The following is a 10399-nucleotide window of genomic DNA, read 5'->3' as shown; positions in this document are numbered from 1 at the left end:
GATTTCAGATTTTGAAATATTTACCTTTTGACTTGAAGCCCTCTCATACATCTTCTAAACTTCAATCATCTTTACCCCCTCTGAGATAGTTGCTTTGGAGAAGATGTAGGAATCATTTGTAAAAAAGAGGCAAATGATATTAGGGCAATTATTATTCATTTTGATACCAGAAATCTCACCATCAACATGCAACTTCTACAAGGTAGCGGATAGAACCTTAGAGTACAAAAGGTAAAGATAGGGCGACAGAGGATCACCCTGTCTAAGATCTCTTGAGGAATAAAAGGAATCATTAGAGCTTCCATTAATCAATATTTGATATGAAACAGTGGACAAACATTGCATAAACCAACACACAATTTTGTTCCCAAAACCCATTTTCTCCATGATGCTTCTTAAAAAGCCTCATTCAACTCTATCATATGATTTATTCATATCTAATTTGATTGCCATAACCCCCTTCTTTTGCTTTGTATTTTTCATGAAATGAATAATTTCATGGGAAATTAATACATTATCAAAGATCATTCGACCTAATAAGAAGGCACTCTAGTTTGAGTTGATTATATTCTCTAAGATAAGCTTAACTCTATTAACTAAAATTTTTGCAATGATTTTATATGTTGTGTTACATAGACTTATTGACCTAAACTCTAAGGTTGATTATAGGCTCTTGCGTTTGGGAATTAAGGTGATAAAGGTTTTATTAAAATCTTTGTTCAAGAGGCCAGAGTGAAAGAACTCTCTTACGGTATGGATAATATCATCCCCAACTATATTCCAATAGTTTTGGCAAAAATAATTTAGGAAGTCGTCAGGTCCTGGGGATTTCTGGGGATGCATTTGAAAGACAACTTGCCTAATTTCTTCTTTATTAAACTCCCTTTGTAAATTGACACTGTTATCATCCTTAACCACTTTATTAACCAATTGAAGTAAACCCTCATCATCTTGGGGATTGGAAGTCCTAAAAATTTCTTTAAAGTAGTTAATCATTAGCTCAAAGATCTGCTACTATCCACTTATCCACCTATTGGAGTCATCTTTTAGAGAGACAATTTTGTTTCTTGCCCTTCTTTTCATAGTTGCCACATGAAAAAACCTAGTGTTTTATCCCCTAGATTCAACCAATTTTGTCTTGATTTTTGGGCCCAAAGAATTTCCTCCCTCGAACTCTTCATCAATCTTTTTCTCTATCTCATGAACCTTACTTTGACTGAAGAAGCTGCAACTCTTTGAATTTTCCATATTCAACTCTAACGGAGTGTCTTTTATTCTCTCTTGCACTTTGCCAAAACAAAGACTTGTTTATTCCATTCTTTGCACTTTATAATTACTTTCTGTTGATTACTTCCCGTCTTTTCTTCACTCCAAATTGATCTGATTAGACCCTTGTAGTCCTCGTGAGAACTCCAGAGATTTTCAGATCTGAAAGGTCTTTTGCATTTTTCCTTGATTGGCATAGTATATAGTACAATCGAAATGTTGTCTAAATCAATCCAGGATAAATGTTTAATTTGGGCTTCTAGATGCAGATCATGCCAATTTCTATTGGCCAAAACCATATCTATTCTCTCTTTTAACATTTCAATCCCGTTCCTATTGTTTGACCATGTGAACTTCAGATCGTAGTTCTCCAATCTCCACCAATGCTAGGCCTAATTGGCTCAAAAAATTTCTAATATTTGCAATCCATGCTCTAGTGCACGGTTTACTACTAGCGGTGGCAATTGGGTGGGTTGGGCATAGCGTAGTGGTAATAGTAATTGCTATTTATATAAGTGGTGAAAGTTCAAATCACATTATATGCATGTTATTTTTACACAAGTGGGGAAGTCATTTGATTATGTTCGGGTTTCGGATTTGACTGAACCACTTAGGTTGAAACCGGTCAGACCAACTTGAACTATTTAATTGGATTATTTTTGAGCTAATCACATCAAGAGTGGTTGAACCATTAAGATCCAGATCAGCTCGGTCGGACCAGATTGGACCAATTTAGTCAAAAGGCGAGTTGATTTGGACCGGCCCATATCAAGTTTGTGCACGGGTTTGGAACCGAACCAACTGGCCCAAAGCAGGTCAGGAGAAGTATTTCAGACAGTCCGGATTCAGTTTGGGTTGTGCATATTCGGGTCGACTCCGTTTCAGCATGGGCTAGGTCAGGTTCAGTCTGGGTTGTCCAACCCAAACAAACTGGATTGAGGTGATTAGGTCTGTTCATATTTAGATCAAGTTGAGCTGGTCTATACTCATGTTAAGTTGATTTGGATTTATGTAGATTTGGGTGAAGTATGTTGATTTGATACAAAACTAATTTTAGTCAATAATTAATAAAAAATTAATACATTAATTATAAATCATTTCATTCAAATGAAGAAAATTAAAAAATGACTAAAGAATTAATACTTATATATTTAATGGTTATCCACAACCCAACTCATTTAAATTGATCCAATGGGTGATCAAACCCATTTCCAACCCGCCAAGTAAATGAACGGATTAGGTGAGTTAGATACTGCCCACAAGTCTATGTAATCCAAATTTATGTCTCCCATAGTCCCATGGTAATCCAAGAACTATGAATCTGGCTTGCCATATCTGCCCACATATTTACAAAGTCCCTTCTTTTTCTTCTAATGAGTTCCCCATACATAAATAAATGATCACACCCATGGATCCAACTTATTTTTCCGAATAGTAGCTTTTATAATTCTTTCGTTTGCTGAAATGGTTCTAACCTTAATTTCTGGCTTCCAAAATAATGCTAGGCCTCCAAACCCCCAACAGCCTCACTGCATAAGGCAATTCAGCTTTTTTTTTTTTGCAGTTTACCGATGAACGCATGCTATATGTGCTAACCCTTGACCGTTCCAGCTGAATGTTGACATGGCTGCCAATGTTTAAAAAAACGATTCGATGGTCGAATCATTTTTGCCTCAGGTTGTAGGTTCCTAGTTCGATCAGCCAGGTCTAATAGTTTAGACCATGTAACATTAGCACATATATATATTAAGTATACGTGTGTATGTGTATAAATATATATTTTAGCAATAAATAATGTATAAATATATTTTAGATATATTATATGTATTATTTTATATTTAATTTATGTTTTTAATTCAGTTTTTAATTTTTTATTTATAAAAAATATTAAAAATTGCATTTGGTGCCAAAAAAAGTTTTTTTGTGAAAATAACAGGGCTATGACACCTTGGGAGGCATAAATCTCAAAAAGTTATCCAAAGTAAAAAAAAAAAAAAATCACCCCAATTGGACATCAGAGTGCAAAGTTATGGCCTCCAAAAGTTTTGCATGCATTGAGTGTGCAACCCGCGACCTAGCCACCGAGTCAAACAGGTCAACGATCGAACCGACTGGGTTGAATGGTTCTTGACCAATTCAACAATTTTTGACCGTCTAACAGATGTTGACTGAACCAGACCACTGATGACAGTTCGAACAGTTAGATCGGTTGAATCAATGGTCGGTTGAAAACGTTGATGGTTGTTGTACGGATAGCCTCATAAAGGCCATAACCCACTTATCTTATATATATCTATTAAAGGGATAGAGGGGTGGTCTCCCCTATCGGTTTCATGTCGACGGTCCAAATGAATGGTCCGTTCTGACAACAAAAATTACAAGTAAAAAATTACGGAACAGTTCTGGCCACCGGTTTTTGGGTCGAGGGTTCAATCGTTCAGTTAGAACAGACGGCCCGTTCTAACAACAAAAATTACAGAAAAAATTGAGTGTGTGAGGTCCATTAAGTAGTATCATGCGTGTTATGTCATTCGAATGCATGACTCATACAACACAAAAACATAACCATTTTGGCCACTAGTTAGTTTGAACGAACAGCCCGTTCTAACAACAAAAATTAAAAAAAATGGCCAAAAACCATTGAACGGGTCAACGAGTCAATTGTTTGACCACTAGGGTCAATGGGTCGTTCACCAATTCAACGGGTTTTGGCTAGGGACCGGAATTTGGGTAAAATGGAACCGGTTGCTTAGATGGTTCCCAATTAAAAAAATTGGTGGTTCGATCGTCCGGTTCGAATAGATGGCCCATTCTGACAACAAAAATGACAGGCAAAAAATTGAGTGTGTGAGGTCCATTAAACAGTATCATACGTGTTATGTCATTCAAGTGTGTGACTCACGCGACCCAAAAATGGAACAGTTTTGGGTTGACGGTTCGACCGTCCGGTTCGAACAGATGGCCCGTTATGACAACAAAATTAAAAACAAAATAAAAAATGGGCAAAAACCATTGAATGGGTCGATAGTTCGACAGCCCGAGTCAATGGGCCATTGACCGATTCAACGGTTTTTGGCTAGGGATCGGGATTGGGAAAAAATGGAACTAGTTTCCTAGACGGTTCCCAATTAAAAAATAAATAAATATTTGTCAAACCATTGAACGGGTCAATAGGTCGATAGTTTGACCGCCTGGGTCAATGGGTCATTGATCAATTCAACGTTTTTTGGCCAAGGTCCGGGATTGGGGTAAAACGGAACTGATTGCCTAGACGGTTCTTGTGCGGGTATGTTCTTTTTTTTCATTTTTTGATTTTGTTTTTCTTTTTTTTGTGTTTGGTCTTCTTCTTCAACAAAAAAATACAGGCAAAAAATAGAGTGTGTGAGGTCCATTAGGCAATATCATACGTGTTATGTCATTCAAGTGTGTGACTCATACGACCCAAAAACAGAATCGTTTTGGCCACTAATTTTTGAGTCAACAGTTCGACTATCCGATTTGAATGGATGGCCCGTTCTAACAACAAAGGTTAAAAAAATTTTAAAAATGGCCAAAAACAATTGAATGGGTCAACGGGTCGATGGTTCAACCGCCTAGGTCAATGGGTCACTGACTGATTCGATGGTTTTTAGCCAGGGACCGGAATTGGGATAAAACGGAACCAGTTGCCTGGACGATTCTTGATGGTGCGCGATTTGGTTGCTCCTAGCTAGATGGCAGTTCAGACGCCGGTTGCTTAGCTAGCCGATCAAACTGCAAAGAAGGAATGCTTAAAGAACCCGGGGTGGCTCACCCAACATGGTCACTCCAATGCTTAAGTTAGTATCTTAATGTTGCGAGCTGAAAGCTTGAGAGTAAGAGAGCTAGAATGCACTAAATTGCACGTACCTTGTGTCATTGGAGTCGGTGCCTTTATATAGGCTTTGTTTGTCGTGGGCTTCACGCATCGTGTTCGAGGTCTTCGGGAAGACATGCCAAACTGGTCTGAAGTCCTCGGAGGTAGTTGTGCATGTAGACCAGTCTTTGTGCCTTGTTCGGTTTCCTCTGAAACATTCGGTGTAGGGGCCAACTTCCGAGAAACCTGGGAGTGATGGGATATGCATGCAGAATTGGTCGGCGAGCACGTCTCGCATGTTGCCACCTAGACCTCAATCAAGTCGGAAAGCCCTCGAGGGGGGTCGCTCCTCATCGAGGTCACTTCGACCGTACTGATGAGGTACCACAGGTCAGCCTTGGACGAAGTGCTGCAAACCGCCTTGAGCTGTGGATGAGGTCGCCAACTAGATTTCCACCATGTTGGCAGAGGCAGGTTGCCAAGTCAAACTCCATCACTTGGGATAAGGCAATTCATCGCCTAGGTGGTGTCAGGGTGTCATCCAGTTGTTCTAACATGCCATGTGTCATGATGTCACTAGAGGTCCAAATCCGCCCTCATCAATTGCCCCCCACTCCCGAGCTGATATCAGCTCGGCAAAGGGAGTAGCTTATTTCTTTGGCCCGGAGTAACTAATTTGATGAACTCGTAGTCGTAGGCGTTAGTCCAATTTGCTCCCTAGGTCGGAAGAGTCTAAGTGTTGAATGCAGTCTTACATAGGACCTCACTATTTTGATTATCGAGGTGCAAGAGCGAATTCATCCACTCGAGGAGAGCCGAAGCAAGCACTCCGAGGACATCTACCTTACTAGGGATGCAGCCATCAAGGAGTTTTGCAATTTAGCCCAATACCTGATGGGAATAAAAAGTATCATATTTTTATCCCCAAATATTTATTCTTTTACATTAAATTAGCACTTAATTGGGCTCATTACTCTTGTATTTCGATTCAGGGCAAGCAAGAATGTGACAAGAGGAAAATAAGGCTAATCAGACGATTTTGCACAGTTTCGGCACCATTCAGTAATCTGGGCATAACTCTTAAATCCGGACTCCGATTGGGATGATTAAAGATGCATTAGAAAGATAAGGGAGAACTCCACAACTTTTATGTTCTGAGTTTTGATAAATTCTCTCTGAATCGAGGTAAAAATTGGGCCCAAAATTGAAGAAAATTCGTAGGGAAGCCCAACTCACAACTGAAACCCAATTCGTAGAAAAGCCTTGTAGCAGCCCAATTTATTAAAGAAGCCCAACTCGAATTCAAGAATAAAGCGTCCTATCAGATTTAAATTTCAAATGTAATCCTAGAAAGATAAAGAAGATTGAGATTACTAGATAAGAGATAGGATAGGATTAGATCAAAACTAATTAGGACTTTCTATTTTTGAGAATGAACTCCTAAAAGGAGTTGGAAACAGCCCCTCCTCCTATAACTAATTAGGACTAGCTTTAGGCATCAATCAAGAAATCAATCAAGCAATCAGTCAATCCATCTTGGAAGCAAAAAGGAGAAGAAGAGGAAGGTTGCGGCAAGGAGATGACAACCATGAGTGGTTGAGCTTCTCTTTTCTGATTCAAGGGGAATTTTTGGTTCAATTGTGTCACCGTGAGGTTATGTGCTTAATTTAAATTCTTGTCTTTAATTCAAGTATTCAATTGTTCGTGACAACCTTTGACCAATGTGTTGGCATGTTTTAACCTAAAGGGAATAAGCAAAACAAAATTTAATAATTGCAGTTATCTCAATTATTTTTATTTTGGTTTAATTGCTTTCATAGTATTTATTGCTATCATTAATTGATATGGAACGCTATCGTGCCCAATCGGTTAATGATAAATGTTGATTGAATGTTGGGTTTGATCAACTAAATTAGGAAGGTATAAGGTTTATTATGGTTATCCTAATAAATCTAAAAGTTAAATGCTTGAATTGCAAGATTGCCATTTTTAGCCTAGGATCAGTGACCAATTGACTCAATTCGAACCCTTGGATCAGAGTTGGTAAGACTGAATATTCCTTGTTAGTTGTTATTTGCTCTTTTGTTATTTAGAATTTTAATTATTCAAATTTCCCACTCTTTAAATTGTGCATTCGGCTGAGAAATAAATTACTGGCTCCCTGTGGGATTCGACCTGGTACCACTGTTACTATAAGTTTATAGTAAGGTGGGACTAGAATTAATTTTGAGGGCTTCGACAACCCGTCAATACCTTAAGTGCAAAATTCACCATGTCCTCCTCAAGAGGGGCTTCTAACTACATGACTGCCTCGTCAAGTCATTCCACTCAAGTAGACTACAATACAATGTCCCTCGAGCCAGTTCTCAAAAGAGTAGCCGGTGAGGTCGACGTGGAGCCTGAAACCGAGGTGGAGGCCAACCAGCTTAGATCAGTCTACCTGTTGCCTTCGTGCTTTCAAAGTTGGCTTGAGGGCGCCTTAGCTAAAAAGCGGTATGGATTTCCCTTAGAACTCAATTTGACTAGGTTGCCAAAGCGGATGGTCGTTTCGTAGTAGCTTTAAATGTGGCTGCTTCTATGCCATAGTGTGGGATTGGCTTCCCCAAACAGGTGCTTGTGAGACCATGGCGTACATGTACTGCACCTGCTCTTGAAACTGTTGGCCGCCCTCTCCTACTAGAGCTATGAAAGGCTCACCTTGAAAGGGTGGCTCTACTATCTGAGGGTCGCCTACTCTCATGGGAACCACAAAGGGCTCGACCTATGAGGCCGGTTCCACATTCAGTTCACTTCCAAATCTCAGGGGAGCCATACAAAGTTCGATCAATAGTGAGGCTTTGCAGTTCGGGCTAGGAGACAATCTGGGCCAGATCCCTGAAGCTTGCCCCGGCTAGTCGTTCATATTCTACCCCCCTTGTGATGGCTTTGTCGATACGTATATTGCTGTCGGCGTTGGGCGATAGGTCAGTGCCATGGCTACACTACATCAGCCCCTTGGTGACGTTGGTTGTCTACTCCTACGAGAAGCCACAGGGAGCTTGACCTGCGAGGGCAACTCTACTAATTGTAAGTCGTTGACTCACACGAAAGTCTTAGAAGGCTCAACCTGCAAGGGCAACCACAAAATCTGTTGGTTGCCGACTCCCACGGGAGCCACAAAGGGCTCGACCTGTAGAGGTGACCTTGCAAACAGAGCTGATGAGGTTCATCCGGGCTGAATTAAGGTCGGCATAGCTGCTTAGTCTGTTGACCATCAACTCCCCCGAGAACCATGAAGGGCTTGACCTACAGGACGGCCTTACTCCAAGGTGCCTGTCGCTGGACTACTAGTTGCTGAGGTCGTTCTGTTGCTGATTATTTTGTGGTGGCATGAATGCACCGAACTTCTCCTCCCATGCTCACATCTGCAGATTCATGCTTCAACTCATAAAACTACCATGCTTCAATCCCGGCAGGAACCATTGATGGCTCTACCGCGGGGAGAGGGGTGTTCACATGAGGTAGCAGTGTGCTTGTCTGGGGTAATGGGAATGTTGGGTTCGGCACAGTTGCTATTCCAAGAAATGCTAGGAGCACTCAACTTACTTGATGCTCTTGCCCTCTATAACTGATGCTCTTGCCCCCTTCAACTGATACTTCATTCTTGATGTTGATGCTACTCAAAAATGTCATTGAATTGATAAAGGTGAAAACTAGAAGGTGAGAACTTAGCTTTTTGTTGCGTTTCCCACAAACGACACCAATTGGTGGGGCATGATCTAGTTGCTCCTACCTGGATGGCAACTCGGATGCCGGTTGCTTAGCTGGCCGATCAAACTACAAAGAAGAATGCTCAGAGAACCCGGGGTGGCTTACCTAGCGTGGTCACTCCGATGCTTAAGTTAGTATCTTAATGTTGTAAGCTGAAAGCTTTAGAGTAAGAGAACTAGATTGCACTAAATCATGCATACCTTGTGTCATTGGAGTTGGTGCCTTTATATAGGCTTTGTTTGGCATGGGTTTCACGCATCATGTCCGAGGTCTCTGGGAAGACGTGCCTAACTTGTCTGAAGTCCTCGAAGGTAGCCGTGCACGTAGACCAGTCTTTGCGCCTTGTTCGGTTTCCTCCAGAACATTCGGTGCGGGGGCCAACTTCCGAGAAACTCGGGAGTGATGAGATATGCATGCAGAATTGGTCAGTGACCACATCTCGTAGGTTACCATCTAGACCTCAATCAATTCAGCAAGCCCTCGAAGGGGGTCACTCCTCATCAAGGTCACTTCGACCGTACTGATGAGGTACCATAGGTTGGCCTTGGTCGAGGTGTTGCAAGCCGCCCTGAGTTGTGGACGAGGTTGCCGACTAGATTTCCACTAGGTCTGCAAAGGAAGGTCACCAAGTCGAACTCCATCACTTTGGTTGAGGCAAGTCATCGCCTAGGTGGTGTCGGGGTGTCATTTAGTTGTTCTGAGATGCCATGTGTCATGATGTCACTAGAGGGTCAAATCTGCCCTCATCAGTTCCCAATTAAAAAAAAAATGGTTAAAAACCATTGAACGGGTCAATGGGTCGACAGTTTGATTGCCCGGATCAATGGATCATTGATCGATTCAACGGTTTTTGGCCAGGGACCAGAATTGGGGTAAAATGGAACTGGTTGCCTGGACGATTCCTAGGCTGAAATGTTTGTCCGTTTAGGTCAATGGTAGTTCGGAAACCATGGTTTTTTATGCTTTTGGATTTTCACTATTCAAAGTTTTCTTCTACTATTGGCTTTATTTGAGTATGTACGATCTAGGGTTTACTACATTTTATTTCTTCCCTTTTGTTTTTTCTTTGGATTTTCTTGTGCAATGTTTTTTTTTTTTTTACTTTCTTCCAAGATGATCTGCTTTGTCTCTTTCTTTGATTGCATGTATGTTTAGCTTTGTCTCAAAGCGGAACTTTGGACTCGATTTTCTGATTTTTTTCCTTGGCTTTTCCAGTTTGGTGGATTTACCGCCATTTTTTTTTTTTTGCGCTTAAGGTCACTTTGGATTTTTATCTTTCAAGGTTTTGGAATCCCTTGCAATGTCCACCCTTCCCATGACCATGACTACAAAGTGATTTCGTCTAATTATTGACATCTAGAAAAAACGACCCAGAAACGGAACCATTCTGGCCACCAGTTTCTAGGTTGGCGGTTCGACCGTCCGATTCGAATGGATGGCCCATTTTGACAATAAAAAAATAAAATGGACAAAATGGACAACCGTTGAATGGGTCAACGGGTCGATGGTTCGACCGCTTGGGTTAATGGGTCGTTGACTGATTCAACG

This window comes from Nelumbo nucifera, chromosome 1 (assembly GCF_055504915.1).
Source record: "Nelumbo nucifera cultivar China Antique chromosome 1, China Antique-T2T, whole genome shotgun sequence".
NCBI lineage: Eukaryota > Viridiplantae > Streptophyta > Magnoliopsida > Proteales > Nelumbonaceae > Nelumbo > Nelumbo nucifera.
Note: the sequence above shows the minus strand (reverse complement) of the source record.